This window comes from Fukomys damarensis, unplaced genomic scaffold (genome assembly GCF_012274545.1).
Source record: "Fukomys damarensis isolate Sample0158 unplaced genomic scaffold, DMR_v1.0_HiC HiC_scaffold_39, whole genome shotgun sequence".
Lineage (NCBI taxonomy): Eukaryota > Metazoa > Chordata > Mammalia > Rodentia > Bathyergidae > Fukomys > Fukomys damarensis.
The window spans coordinates 50,407,053-50,423,627 of record NW_022900951.1 but is presented as its reverse complement, the minus strand read 5'-3'; the positions used below and the strand labels follow the sequence as shown (position 1 = coordinate 50,423,627).

General features: G+C 38.3%; 1 long non-coding RNA gene across 2 annotated transcripts in view; it reads right to left on the bottom strand.

Moving 5' to 3' along the window:
* Positions 1-3,595: 3,595 nt before the first annotated feature.
* The window catches only part of LOC104867755, a 45,861-nt gene continuing 32,881 nt past the window's right edge, over positions 3,596-16,575 (bottom strand). For both annotated transcript variants that reach the window (XR_781845.1, XR_004515871.1), the window contains exons 3-5: positions 12,858-12,960; positions 7,355-7,503; positions 3,596-3,634 (exon numbers count right to left, since the gene is read on the bottom strand). This is a non-coding gene — a long non-coding RNA (uncharacterized LOC104867755). The remainder of the gene's footprint in view (positions 3,635-7,354; positions 7,504-12,857; positions 12,961-16,575) is intronic.

The window sequence follows — 16,575 nt, the reverse complement described above, 5'->3', positions numbered from 1 at the left end:
AAGTCAGCTGTCTTTTTGTTTAAATAAACTTATTGTTTAAAAAAAGAGGTTATTAGTGTGGATACTGGAGAAAATTACAGAGGAACTCTATTATTTCTTAAAATTGTGTGTAAACCAACTACTCTCAAAATTAAGATAGTTATTCTTAAAGGAATGAACTACTAGTTATGCTATGACATGGATGTATCATGCACAAATTACACTAAGTGAAAAAAGACCACATAATTCCATTTATACAACATACTGAGAAAAGACAAATTTATAGAGATGGAAAGTACATCAGTGGTTGTCTATGGCTGGGGGAGGGGGAGTGATGGGAATAGGAGTCATTGGTAAAGGGAACAAGGTTTTATTTTAGAATGGTAAAAACAATCTAAAGTTAATCTAGTCTAAGCGAAATGGTTACACAACTGTGAATAGACCAAAAACCACTGGATTGTACACTTTAAAAGGGTGTGTACTGGAGATGGACCTCAGTGGTCTAATTTCATTCTTTTGCATGTGGAAATCTCATCATCTTAATACTATTTGTTGAAAAGTCTGTTCTTTCTGCATAGAATGGTCTTAGTGCCCTTGTCCAAAATCAGTTAGCCAAGTCAAAATGGATCAACCTAAAGATAAGAGTTGAAATTATAAAAGTTTTAGAACTAACATTAGTGTAAATCTTCATGATCTTGGATTTGACAGTGGTTTGTTAGATATGGCAATGTGTAAACACAAGAAAAGAAAAAATAAATAAATTGAACTTTCTCAAAAGTTAAAATTTTTATGCACCAAAGTACATTATCAAGAAACTGAAAAGACAACATTCAAAATAAGAGAAAATATTTGGAAGTCAGATACAGTAAAGGTTTAATATTGTGTTAAATTTTCATTACTGTAACAAATGCTTGAGATAATAAGTATATAAAGAGTAAAGGTTTCTTTTGACTTACATTTTTACTTTTATATTTTAATTTTTTGGTTTACAGTTTTAGAGGTTTTAGTTCATGATCAATTGGCGCTATTGCTTTGGGCCAGTGGTGGCACATCATTAGAGGGAGCATGTGGCAGAGCAAAAACAGCTCACCTTATAATAAAGATGTGAAAAACAGAAAGCTGCATGGAACATCCCTGTAATCCCAGCTTTCTGAGAGGCTGAGGCAGGAGAATCACAAGTTTGAGTCCTCCCTGGGCAACTTAGTGACTTAATGAGACCTTGTCTCAAAATTTAACAATAAATAAATTCTAGGGATGTGCAAGACCTCAGCGTGAAGGTCCTGGTTCAATCCCTATGACTGTAAAAAAAGAAACAAACAAGCAAATGGTATAATTCATAGGGTGAAATAGGAAGAAAATGGCTAAACGGGAAGTGGGAAAGGGGTGGGGAAAGGAAATAAGGGAAAAGAAAAAATGTGAAAAAAGGAAAAAATGGAAACAAAGTCTTTGTAAATAGGGAAGGGTGAAAACGATGAAGGGAGGGCAGGGGATGGGGAAAAAATAAGAGCCAAGGCATATCATGTAAAGGTACAGGATCCCAATGATAACCGTAACTGTATTGTTTGTCTTAAATGTACCAATAAACTTAACAGGGAAAAAAAGAGAAAGAAAACAAGTAAGCAAAGAAAACAGAGGAAGAGGAAGGGCAAGGGGCTGGGGTCCCCTATATCCTTCAAGGGCACACCTGCCATGACCTAAAGACCTTCCACTAGGTCCTACTTCTTAAAAGTTTCTATGACCTCTGAATAGCACCTTACTGAAAACAAGCAAAGAGCAAACAACATTAAATTTTAAGACTCTGGAATAACTTTTTACTCTGAGTGCTGCCTTCTGGATACAAGGCAGTATCCCTTGTGGGTTCCCCAGGTCTCAGGAAGCCCTGCCTCTATGGCTTTGCTGGGTTCAGTGCATGTAGCAGCTCTCACAAGTTGGAGTCCTATGCCTTTAACTCTCCCATGTTGGTGTTGCATACTGGTAGCTCTACAGTTACTAAGTTTCTGCAGTCACTATGACCCCACAATTCTGCTTGGCATTACCCTAGTTGGGATTGTCTTCAATGGTTCTGTCCTTGCAACAAGTCTCTATTTGGGATCCCAGGCTATATGCAAAATCCTTTGAAATCTTGGTAGAGGCTGCCGCTGCCCCACAGCGAAAACATTCTGTGTACCTGTAGAAATAACCTCATATGAATATTGCCAAGATTTGCCCTTGCATCTTCCTATGCTTCAGTTTGAGTTGCACCTGGACCTCCTTGAGCCACACTTGGGGTATTGAAGAGTATTGCACTGTAATGCAAGGGACAGATATGTGAGGCAGGACAGGCCAGCACATGATGAGATCACATGGGAATCTCTTTGAAAACCTTGTCCTCAAGGTCCTGGCTTGCCTTGAATATCTCTGAAATGCCTTTGGGATCATTCTCCTAGTGTCTTAATGACTAGAACCTACCTTCCTTCTACTCAAGTTAATTTCCTTAAGTAAATTAATTTCTTTAGTAAAGTAGGTTGGTCACACACTTATTGCTCTCTCTTGAATTCACATGTTTATTCTTTACATGGCCAGGCTGAAATTTTTCCAAAACTTTACCATTTTGTTTCCCTTTTACTTGTAAATTCCATCTTTAAATTATTCTCTCTTCGCTAATTTTTATATGCAATTAAAAGATTCCAAAGCCCTTGAGAATGGGCACAGTTCAGTTAAATTCTTTTTCATTTCATAATAAGGATAGATGTATTGTCAACTTTTCATTGCTGGGGCAAAATGTCTGGTATACACAACTTAAAGGAGGAAATTGTTTATTTTTGGCTCATAGTTTCAGAGGTTTTAATCTATGATTGGCTGACTCTAAGGCAGAAATATTATGGCAGAAGGGAATGGCTGAAGAAAACTGCTTAATTCATGGCATCTAGAAAGCAGAGCAGGGCAAGAGCCCAAGAGGAAGGGGTCAGGGACCAGATATATTCCCTATGGTCATGCCTCCCATGTCCCTCTCAGATACACAAAGAAGTGTGCTTTACTATGCTCCTACCATATTTTCCCCCAAAATGAGACCCAAATAAAAAATAAGACCTCACTGGAAAATAAGCCCTAATATGATTTTTCAGAATGCTCATAACATAAGCTCAACCCCCAAAATAAGACGCAGTTAAGATCGTCAGCTAGATGGATGCAATTAATACATCTGTTGAAACACAAAATGGATGCATTGAATTATAAAACAACCATATATAACTCAATATAAATAAAAAACATTGACATTAATACTTAAATAAATAATAATATAAATAATAATTAAGCATTTCCAAAACCCAAGCAGGCACCTTTGGACAAGAGGTAAATGCCTATGTAAACAGATGAACTCAAGACTTATTGCTCAGTGACCAATCACAGTACAGACACAATGCACAAATAATGTGCATACTTGATAAACGGATGTGGTTGTGCCTGATGTGAATATTCATAATTTGTATTCTTTGTGTGCTGTAATGGATATACTTAATGCACTAATGTGAAATAAACGTTTTCTGGCTGGGTGTGGTGGCACATACCTGTAATCCCACACTCGTGAGGCTGAGGCAGGAGGATCGCTGTGAGTTTGAGACCAGACTGGGCTACATAGTGAGTTCCAGTTCAGTCTCAACTGCAGAGTGAGTACCTGTCTCAAAAAAACAAACAAACAAACAACAACAAAAAAGATTTCTGAATATTGGCCCCTGCAATCTTTTGTCACTTTTGTGTAGACCATCATTCTTCACTGTCATCATTTTTGTTGCTACTCCTTGTCTCATAAGTCTTCAATTAAATGGAAACTTTGTGAAGCCTAGCCTGCAAGAGGTCATGACTTGGGTGAAGAATTCATGGAGTAAAATCACTGACAGCTGTGTTGCCAATGCATTACGAGCAGGCGGCATGGACAAGAAGTGCTCTTTTAAGAAGATTTCTATTACTGGACATATAAGATTGGGGTCAATGGTTCTACAGCAAATGGAATTGCAAGAAATTCAGGATGAATTCAGGGCTTGGAGAGTTACGATGATGTTTTACAAGATGACATGACTATATGTGAATAAATGTAGATTGTTGTATGTGAAAAAATAAGACATCCCCTGAAAATAAGTCCTATTGCATCTTTTGGAGTGAAAATTAATATGAGACCTGGTCTTATTTTGGGAGAAACACAGTAGACAGCTCTCAAACCAATCAAGTTACCAATTGAGATTTACCATCACTGCTGGGCATGGTAGCACATGCCTATAATCCCAGCACTCAGGAGGCTGAGGCAGGAGAATTGCCTCAAGTTTGAGGCCAGCATGGGCTACCTAGGGAGTTAGAGTCCAACCTGAACTACATAGTGAGACCTTGTCTCACAAAACCAAAACAAACAAAAAAAGATTAACCATCACAAGGTTCTTTATTTCAATTTCCATTAAAATATTATTTGTTTCCATCTGAGGTCTCACCAGAATAAAAATAGTGGGTTTTTAAAATACAGGCTTTTACCAGCATTCACTTCTAATCTGCTCTAGCCTCTATCAACTATTTCGTTCCAGTGCCACTTTTTTTGGGCAGTACTAAAGAATGAACACAGGGACTTCATATTAAGCTACATCTCCAGAACTTTTTTATTTTGAGACAAGGTCTTGATAAGTCACCTACGCTGGGCTAGAATTTATGATTCACCCTTCTTTACCCTCCCAGAGTGCTGGGATTACAGGTGTGTGCCATTACCTATCTCCAAATGAAAAACAAATTTAAAATGGTTAGGATGCAGCCCAGTAGCAGAGTACCCTAAGTTCCACCTTGGTACCACAAACAAACAACAACAACAAAAATACCTGAGACTGTGTAGATTGTTAAGAACAGAAATTTTTTGGCTTAAGAGTTGTGAAGGCTAGGAATTCCAAGATTAAGGGCCATCTGGTGAAGGGCCATTTCTATCACATATATACATATACATTGTTGGTGAAAAGGCAAAAAGGTGTAGCTGCTCTGCAACACAGTCTGACAGTTCCTCAAAAATCTTAACATAAGCCAGATGTGGTGGTACACAACTGTAATCCTAGCATTCTGGGAGGCTGAGGTAGAAGGTTTGTAAATTCAAGCCCAGCCTTGGGAACTTAGTAAGACCCTGATTCAAAATAAAAAACAAACAAAGGACTGGGGATGTATCACAGTGTGAAGTCTCTGGATTCAATCCCCAGTACTGTAGAAAAAAGAAAAATTAATGACAAATCTTGTCATGTTACCCAACAATTTTACTCCTGGGTATGTACTCAAAAAAATTGAAAACAGTGACTCAAACAGATATGTGTATGGCAAAGCAATGGTTTTTTGTTTGTTTGTTTGGTTTGTTGTTGGTACCTGGAATTGAACTTGGGACCTTACACTTGCGAGGCAGGTGCCAGAACCACTGAGCTAAATCCCCAGCCCAGGCAATGCAGTGTTGAGTACAGAGTTATTCACAATATCCAATGTGAAAACAACTCAACTGTTTATCAACAGATGAATGGATAGATAAAATATAGTCTATATTGTACATATAGTGGAATATTATTTAGCCATTAACAAGATTGAAGCTCTAATACATAGTACAATGTGATTGATCCTTGAAAACATTACGCTAATAAAATAAACTAGAAACAAAGAGACAAATATTGCGTGGTTCTCCTTATGTGAAATATTCAAAATAGGCAAATTCATGTAGACAAAGTTGATTAGGTGTTATGAGGAGTTGGGGGAGGGCAAGGAGAGCCCTTCCTTTTGGGATAATGAAAACTTTATCCATGGTGATGTTGGCACAACAAAGTGTTAAATTGGCAAATTTTAATTACTGTTACAAAACTACTGCTTTTTTTTAAACTACTGCTTTTATGGCTGTGATCTACTGTAACCATTTATGAAGTACCTACTCTGTGCTAGGTACTATTCTAGATACTGAGGAATCAGTAGTGGAGAACATCCTAGTGAGATGAGACAGACAATGTATAAACAAGTGAGTCCGGAAACCTACTTTTCTAATGTCAACACTGCTGTAGTCCTGGCATGATGTAGCTTCTGCTCTCTATGACCACTTACTTCTGGCTTGCAGCAGGCCCTGGGTCAAGCCCCAGAGACTTAGATTGTAGAACTAGATACTTTATATACGATTAGTACACGGCAGGGAACATCTTCTCTGCAAGTTATCTATTCCTCTCCTTTCCTTTGCTATCTAGACAGGTTTGAGCTTCAAACTATGGGCAACCTAGATGTTTCTCATCCTTCATCATAACCCATTATACTGTATTTTATGTTCCTCTCACACCACGCAGAAATTGGTTTGCACATCAAGATAGACATTAAAAGGACAATGAGCCAGGGATTTAGCTCAGTGGTTCCGCTGCCTGCCTTGCAAGCACAAGGACCAGAGTTCGATCCCTAGTACCAAAAAAAAAAAAAAAAAAAGACATTGATACAGCTTTTGCATCCCCAACACTACACGCACACACACACACACCCCTTCTTGAGCCATGAGTATGATAAGGCCCACCCTTTCAATGGATGTGAGGGTAATCTGGCTACAACATCTGTCACCCCATTGATCTTGATTAACAGGATTGATTTGGCTGATCTGGCTGGCTAGGCCCCTTCCTCTTTTACCATTCCATGCGTGTCCCTCCTGAAGCTGCATGCTTGGTCAAAGAGGACGACCACTTCCAATAGAGGAGGACCGTTTCTTCAGTCTAGGGTATACGAGTAGCTGCACTCTCCTGCTAGAACTTCCAAATAAATTCTCAAACATGAACATACCACTCAGGTATACACATTCACAACTGTTCTACCAACAAAACTGGGCACAGAGATTCCTCCTTATGTTTTCCTTTCCCAGGCCTGTCCTGTACCCATATCAAGCTGTTTTCATTTCATTCATATACAGATGCCGTACACTCAATCTCACCCACTGATAAAGCTGACTTAGCCCGCATCCAGGCATTACTAATTTTCCCTTTCTCTTGTTTTTTTTTTTTTGGTACTGGGGATTGAACTCGGGTCCTTGTGCTTGCAAGGCAGGCGGTGGAACCACTGAGCTAAATCCCTGGCCCCTTTTCTCTTGTCTTTCTCCCCCACACTGGAATCACTTAGTGGAGGTAGCATTGTAGACAGAGCTCTTCCCTGCCCCTCAAAAAACCCAATTCTCTTACTGTAATGTCCCCCTTTCATCTGCCTCTGCGACTTATTCTCCATTTCAATGTTGGAATCTTTTTCTTATATCTGACTTTATGGTGGTGGAAGTTGAACCACGGAACCACAGTATAGCAAGGACATCCTGAGTTCAGATAAAGGCATGGGGGTGGGGGTCTTCCCTAGGGATCCAGGCTTCAGAATGACACTTGATTACCTTGTTCTATAATTGTCACCATGCTCTCCCTGGATTTAGTCTTCAATCCCCTATGCAATGGTGCCTTGAATATAAGGGTGCCATGGCCTTTCATCCTTGCCAACATGACTTTAGATGACTCGCTCCATAATCCTGTGTCTTTGTTTCCCCTGTTTGTTAAAAAAAACTAGTTATTAGGTCTATTCTATGACCATAAGTAACAGAGAATACAAGGAGGCTGTATCATGCTGAGGCTTTCTATGTAGCAACATTTTCTCAAGGTCTGCCTGTAAGTTAGAGGACCTGCATGGGTTTCTATGTGTCATTTGAGGTCCAGAACTGATGTGTCACAAACAGTGAATAATAGTGTCATGGGTTTGGAGGCTGGCGCGTTTTGAGATCCAACCCCCTGCACTTGACTCCTTGCTAGTTGTTTGACCTAAGAGAAGTTGCTAAGACCTCTTTGACCTCAGAAACTCTGCCTCAGAAATGATATCCATTTCACAGCATTGTTTCTTAGATTAAATGAGAGGATGTAAAATGCCTGGTACATTGAAAATACTCAATAGCAATTTTTTAATAAATGAATAAACTAATACTACTCAGGCTTAGGATCACAGATTCAATAAATATCAAATATAATACTTGTCACTCAGTATGTGTCTTACTAGGATGTAAACTTCACAAAGGCAAGGCTTTTTATATCTACTTTATAACATTAACTCCTAGTACAGCTCCTGGAAAATAGTAACTGCTTTTACTGAATGAATGAATGAATAAATTAATTAATGCCATATTTCAGGCATTGTGTTAGGCATGCATAATACAGTTCTGAGACACAGAGTTTCTATATTCTTGGATTTATAGGGTAGTCATTAAATTGAGAGTAACACTAATAATTGAACCCGGGGTGAAAGCTGTGACAGAGTAGGGCAGGGTGCTGCTATGAGAGCGACACACAGAAGGAATGTCCTATTCTGGGATGTAGGAAAGTGCCTCTAAAGCTACTGACTATCTAAGGCTGAGAAAGGAATGATTTAGGTGATAAAGAGAGAAGACAAGGATAAATTTGCACTGTTCAAAAATAAAAATAAAAAACAGTTACTGTTCCTAGACTGTGATGAGAAAAGAAATGAGTCATAGAAGACAGAGTTAGAGAGACTGGAAAAGCCCAGATGACACGGGCCCTTGTAAAGAATTTGGCTTTAAAAAGCCTGTAGAATATTGGAGTAGATAGTCTTTACATCAACTTGATAAAGACTATATGAAAAACCAACAGCCAACATCATATTAAATGGCCCCAAACTGAAAACCTTCACATTAAAATCAGGAAGAAGACAGGATGTCCACTATTACCACTCCAGTTCAACATAGTTCTGGAAACATTAGCCACAGCAAGTAGACATGAGAAAGAAATTAAAGCAATAAAGATAGGAAAGGAAGAACTTAAACTGTCATTATTTGCTGCTGATATGATACTGTACATAGAAAACCCAAAAAACTCCGCCAAAAGACTTCTAGACTTAATTGACACTTTAGGCAGACTAGCTGGATACAAGGTCAACACTCAAAAACCAGTAGCTTTCTTGTACACAAATAGCACACCCACTGAGAGAGAAATTAGGGAAACAATTCCTTTCACAATAGCATCCAAAAAAAGGAAGTATCTAGGAATCATTCTAAAGAAGGAAGCAAAAGACCTCTACACTAAAAACTACAGCACTCTGAAGAAATAGATAGAAGAGGATATAAGAAAAATGGAAAGATATCCCTTGCTCCTGGGTAGAAAGAATCTACATAGTGAAAATGGCCACAATACCAAAACTGCTATACAGATTCAATGCAATTACACTTGAAATTCCAACAGTATACTTCACAGAACTAGAAAAAAAATAATCCAAAAATTCATTTGGAACCAGAAGAGACCTGGAATAGCAAAAGCCATTCTAGGCAACAAAGACATGGCAAGGGGTATCACAATTCCCAACTTGAAACTATACCACAAAGCCACCATGATAAAAACAGCATGGTACTAGCAAAGAAAAAGACCTGAGGATCAGTGGAATAGATTAGAAGATACAAAACAACTCCAGATGTACTCAGCTACCTCATTTTTGACAAAGGAGCCAACCATACTCAGTGAAGGGAAGATAGCCTCTTTATTAAGTTGTGTTGGAAAAACTGGATTTCAACCTGCCACAGACTAAAACTAGATCCTTATCTTTCACCATCCACTAAATTAAAATCTAAGTGGATTAAAATCTAAATATTAAAAAAGAAACACTAAATTTGCTGGAAGACAAGTTAGGCAGAACTCTGGAAGACATTGGCATAGGAAAAGACATTATGAACAAATCCTCAGTAGCACGGGAACTAGTACAAAGAATCAACAACTGGGATCTCACCATATTAAAAAGCTCTGCACTGCAACAGAAACCACCAACAAAGCTAAGAGAAAACCTAAAACGTGGGCAAAAATTTTTTACCAGCTGCTCCTCAGATAAAGGACTATTATCTAGAATATATAAAGAACTAAAAAAAAATTAGGTCCCCCAAATATAAAGACCTGATTCAAAAATAGGCATCTGAAATGAATAGACATTTCTCAGACAAAGAAGTAAAAGCAGCAAATAAATATATGAAAAAATGTTCAACCTTACTGTCATTCGAGAGATGCAGATGAAAACAACACTGATATTCCACCTCACCCCACAAAGAATGGCTGCTATCAAGAAATAAACCAATAACAAATGTTGGCGGGGCTGTGGGGAGAAAGGAACCCTTCTCCTTAGTTGGTGGGAGTGCAGACTGGTGCAACCACTGTGGAAATCAATATGGAGATACCTCAATGAACTAGGACTAGAGGTTCCATTTGACCCAGCCATCCCTCTGCTGGGTAAGTTTCCAAAATAATTAAAAGAATCATACCACATTGATATATGTGCAGCCATGTTTATAGCGGCACAGTTTGTAATAGCTAAAACTTGGAAACAGCCCATTTGCCCATCAGTTGGGAACTGGATAAAGAAGATGTGTTTTTTCAATAAAATGGAATACTATTCAGCCATAAAGAATGAGGAACTAGAGTCATTCATAGGAAAATGGACGCATATTGAGGCCATATTCTTAAGTGAAATAAATAAGCACACATGTAAATACTGAATAGTTTGTCTGGTGTGAAAAACTAAAAGTGTAAATGAGATCCAAATTGTATAACTGACAATGTGAAATAGGAAGAAAAAGGCTAAAGGTGTAGGGGAAGTGTAAAGGGTAGGGGAAAGGAAATGAGGGAAAAGAAAAAATATGAGAAAAGAAAAAAGTGGAAACAATGTCTTTGTAAGTAGTGGAAGGTTGACAGGGTGAAGGGAGGGCAGGAGTATGGGGAAAAAATGAGAACCAAGATCTGTCATGTAAAGGTACAAGATCCCAATGATGAATATAACTGTACTGTATACTTTAAAAGTACCAATAAACTCAATGGAAAAAAAAGAATTTGGCTTGTTCTCTTTTTACAAATTTGCCAGTAAAACTGGTTACACACAAGCAGATTGAATCTAGATCAATATCTCTCATCATGTACTAAAAAAAAATCAAAATGGTCAAAGATCTGGATATTAGAGCTTAAAGAGCCTGCTGGAAAGCAGATTAAATTCTTGAAGACATATGCATTAGTAAAGGCTTTTTGAACAGAACCCAAGTTGTACAAGAAGCAAACAAACATGACTATATTAAATTTTTTAAAAGCTTCTGCACAGCAAAGGAGATAACTAATAGAGTGAAGTAACAAACTGCAGAATGGGAAAAAATTGTGAGCTAATCCTCATGCAGAGGATTATAAATATATCTCAAATATATTTTTAAAACTCAAAATATTAGACCCCCTAAATAAAAGATTCAATAAAAAAATTGGCAGTGGAATTTAATGACACTTCTTAGAAGAAGAAACACAAATGGCTGATAAATACATGAAGAAATGTTCAACATCTCTGGCCATCAGAGAAATGCAAATTAAAGCAACACTGAGATTCTACTTTACTGCAGAAAGAACGGCTATCATCAAGAAATCAAATAATAACAGATACTGGCAAGGCTGTAGGGAAAAAGGAACCCTTCTACATTGTTGGTGGGAATGCAAATACAACCACTATGGAAATCGGTATGGAGATTCCTAAAAAAAAAAAAACCAAATCAGTGAAACATCTAAAATAGAAATTTCATTTGCTTCAATTATTCCCCTTCTACATATCTTCTCAAAGGAGTTAAAGACATCTTCTTATAGTGATATATGTATACCCATGTTTATCATAACAGCTAAATCTTGGACATGAACTATATGTTTATCAACAGATAAATGGATACAGAAAATGTAGTATATTTATACAATGGTATACTACTCAGATATAAAGAAGGATAAATTTGAGTCATTTGTAGGAAGATGGATGCACTTTGAGAGTATAATGCTAAGTAAAACAAGTCACACACACAATCATAAATATTATGTGGTTTTTCAAACATGAGAAATTCAAAGTATAAACAATTTAATGAGCAAAATATAGGATGTGTAATAGGAATCATGGAGATAGGTCTCTTGCAAATGAGAAGGGGATCTAGAGATGGAGGGAGAGGGAAGGAGGGGGAAAAGGGAAGTGAAAGGAATTAAGACATTTATGTACATGTATCAACTCCCCACAACGAATGTAATCACTATATACTACCAACATGTACTAATACAAATGTTTTTAAGAAAATAATTTGGCTTGAGGTCTTAATATGATAGGAAGACACTGGTGGGTTTCAAGAAGACAAAAGACATAACCTATATTTTACAAATATACTTGTAGTTTCTTTGTGACGATTAGGTTGTAGTGGACAAAGGCTTCTACAGGGAGACTTGTTAGGATAGAGTAGACATTTAGGTGAGAGATGATAGAAACTTAGACCTTATTGGCAAGAAGTGAATGTAGAGAAAGAAGGATGTATTATGAAATATATTTTGAATGTAGTAGGACTTGTTGATAGACTGAATGAAGTGGTGACAGAAAAAGAGAAGACAAATATAACTTAGATTTCTTGTTTGCTACCTGGACAGGTGGTGGTGTCATCTTTTTGGTATGGATAATTGTGGGGGAATAGGATTTGGGGTGGGGAAAACAGACATTCTGCCTTGTCTGTCTCTGGCTTACCAGAGAAACATCTAAATGGACATATCACAAACGAGTCTGGAGTCCAGGAGGGAAATCATGGTATCTAAATAACATTATAAATCCTGAGTGTGCCAGCTTTGCCACAGGCTAGTTGTGAGCCGAGGAGCAACAAGGACTACCTTTTGTTTGAACATTACCCCACTGGATGCTAGGTTGAGAACTGATTATGGGCAGGCAAGGATGGAAACAAGGAGACCAAGAAGGAGGCTACTTTAATCACACAGTTAAGGTGTAAAGGAAGTTTGGTCCAGGCTAGTGGTGATGGAGTTGGAGAGAAGAGGTTAGTTTCAGAATAAATTTTGCAAGTACAGACAACATACCTTGGTAATAAGCTGGGTATAAGAGGCAAAGGAGATAGTGTCAGAGATGACCTTCTGGCTCTGTGTTTTCTCAGTTCAATTGATAGTAGAGGCATTTGTTGAGCTAAAAATTACAGAAGCAGAACAAGTGTGGGGGAAAGATGTTTAGTTCAGTTCCTTTCCCTTCCCTGTTTGATCCCTTTACTTCTTGACAATCTGCAGCCACCTTCAAAAGGGGTCAGCTTTACCTTAAATTGCCCTATCAGAGAATTCACCCTTTATGTTGATGGATGATATTTCCTCACCTCTATTAACACTACACACTTCCTCTAGAAACACTTCTACTCTTGTGTCTTTAATTACCATCTTCATGTTGATGATAGGCCATGTTTTACCTTTGGTCCTACACATTTCTCTGAGCTCAAAATCCACATGGCCAACTATTTACTGGTAATCTCTCCATGGACATCCCACATGTACCAAAACCCTACTATGAAACAAACTGAAGTTTTCATATTGTTTCTTATATATCTAAATCCTACTGCAGTGTTCCTTAGTTGCATGCATGACCTAATATATATCCAGATTTCCTAGACAAAGGAACACATAAGTCATCTTTGTCTGCTCACAACAGCCTCCTAACTTGGCTGAATTGTAACATAACCATAGGTATGCCATGCACAGCTCTGGGTACTGTCATGATACAAAAGTTTATTAGATACTGCTCCTGTCCCCTTGGAGTCTAGAGTAAACAATATGGCCTAGATTCTAGATCTGCTGTCCAACATGGTAGCCATTAGCCTCAAGTGTTTGTTAAACTTTAACTTTAGATTCATTAAAATAAAATCATATTACAAAGTAAGTTCTTTAGTCACACTAACCACATTTCAAGCTTGGGGTCAGACTACTTAGATTCATGGCTTGAATCTATCATTTCTAACTGCATGTCCTTGAAAAAGTTACATAACCTTTCCCTTCATCTATTAAATGAGTTCAATAACAGTAAGTAGCTTTAAGCATTGTAGTTAGGTATTATAGCATACACCTATAATCCCAGTACTTTGAGAAGTTTAGGCAAGAGTGTCACAAGTTTCAGCCTAGCCTGAGTGACTTAGCAACCTAGTCAGAATATGTCTCATAATAAAAAAAATAACATTGGGCTGGGATGGTAGCTCAGTCAGAATGTCCTGGATTCAATCCCTAGTACCACACACACACACACACACACACACACACACACACATGTTACTGTTGCCACAGTGATTCAAGCAAGTCTTATTCCTGTTGTCTTGTGCTTATTCTGTGCCTTTTATACCTTAAAGGACCCCAATTGCATTTTGAATAGAAGCCTTATTTCAAATTTTTTGATTTTTGTTTTTTGGTACCAGGCATTGAACTCAGGACCTTGCACTTGTGAGGCAGGTGTGGCACCACTGAGCAAAATTCCCAGCCCTCCTTTTCCAAATTTTTAAAATAAATAAAATAAAGAGTTGTTGTAAGGATGAGATGAGTTAATATATGTAATGTATTCTATTTGTGGCTCTGGAATTCCTTTTTCTATGTAATCTTAGACATATCACTTCCTCTTACTGACCTCAGTAGGGTGATTTGACTCCTCTATATGTACTCTAAAGTCCCTATCAGTTACAGTACTCTTTGGGGGGAAAGCAGCCTGTTTCAGATGGCATAAGGAATAGAAAAGAGCATAACACATGTAATGGATATTGATTATATTTGTCATTTATATTATCAAATGTTAACTCTGTTTGGCACCATACATACATTATTGCATTTAATTCTCATGATGGCCCTGTGAAGCAGATGTTATCTTTATTTTATCAATGAAGATAGGGTAGAGAAATAGGGGTTTGGAAAAGCAAAACCACTGTCATCTGTCACATAGCCAACAGGGAGTGGTAAAGCAGGCATTTAAGCCAAGTTTGCTTGGCACCAAGACCAACTGTAAGTGACTCTACCATGCTACCATGTATGATCCTTGGTGGGAAAGAGTGGAGCTGGAGAAGTACGTTAGAGTCACTCTAGGATAATATGGAGAAGAAGGCAGATGAAGGGGAATGAGTAGAAAGAGAGAATCCCATTAAGAGACTGTTGTCTACAGATGGAAAATGATGAAAGACATTGAGCTGGAACAACAACACTAGGGATAAAAGAATATAACAGATAGGAGGCATCTCAAATTCCTTGAGAACAGGAATAGTCTTTTCCATCTTATCACTCTACAAACCCACATAAAGCACAACATAGCACTTTACACAAATTGCCTGTTGTTTAAAATGAGCTAAATTAAATTCTATTCACAAGACTTGGTAACTGATTGGATTTGAGATCAAGATGGGGTTCCAGGTTTAGAACCTGGCTTTTACTGAGAATTCTGAAGTTGCTTTTTGTGGGGTTATAGAGTGCTCAGAATAAGTTTCAACTACTTTGCTTCCCCTATTGTGTCCTTGACAGGGCCCCAGCTAGGGTAAACCAGCCTTTCCTTCCAATCAACTGGCCATCTGGGCTGGGCAGGAGGCTCTTTCTTCTTGGGCCTCCCTTCCGCTTTCCTTAGCCTGGGCATTAAGTCTCTTCATAGTATTTGAATCAGAGGAAACAGATAGACTGAGGAAGTGAAGAAAAATCAGGCTGCCTGAGCACTCTGAGCCAATGTAAACACACAGTGGTTTCCTGTTGATGCAGCCCAAAGTGGCCCATGACATCATTTCTGGCCTTTCCAGAACACAACAGCTCAGCCCAATCTGCCAACCTACCCAGGGCTGAGTGGCAGTCATCCCTTCCCCTCCAGTCTTAGATCCTCCGGAACTGGGAAACTTCTTCAGGCCAACCAGGCCTTTCTAGCCCTATAAGGCATTACAGGCTAGAGACCGGACATGCTGTCCCACTTTCCAGAGGTCTGAAGGCTTATGGGTCAGAGAAAATTTTCCATAACCGGAAAAGTTGCTTTACTTCTTTTAATGGTGATTTGGAGTCAGGGGAGAAGGAGGAAAGTGTGACACACAACTTCTGAGACGTGCCCTAACTACTTCCTCTGCTCTTCACCCAACCTAAGGGCTCACAAGTGTGTGTTCTGAGTCTTGGTCACAAATTCCTAGAAACAGATTTGTAAAGGCCCTTTCAAGACCTTGTAGCCTAATCTTTCCATGGTACAAATGAGAATACTGAAGCCCAGAGAGGGCAAGAGACTGGACCAAGGCACACAGTTGGTAAGAGTCATATAAGCCATCCATGGCCAGAGGTTTGAACCTAAACTATCTCCAGGTAAGATGATATAGTTGCAAGAGTTCTTGACAGAAAATCCAGAAACCAAAGTTTGATCTCTAATTCCTCTGTGAGAGTTTGGATAAATTCCTCCTTCTCTCTGGGCCTTGGCTTAGACAGCTATCATTCAATTCAAGAAAACAAACAAATATTAATCAAAAGCCTATTATACTTGGAGAAGATAGTGTCTCCTGGGGATGAGAGGAAAGTATAATTAAAACACTACCAATTTCACAGGTTAGAATGGAAGGAAAATGAAAAAATGTTCTGAATTCTATAAGAGACCTGAAGGTTGTGTGGACTTCATGCCCCTGCTTCTAGACTGAACCAAATCATAATTAAGAGTCAATTCCTTGAGGGCAAAAAAAATGTCTTTTTCCTCTTTATATCACATCACTACTCATATATCACAACATAACTTTGCAGCAGAGTTTTCTAATTGGGCCAGAGTTTTTTTTTT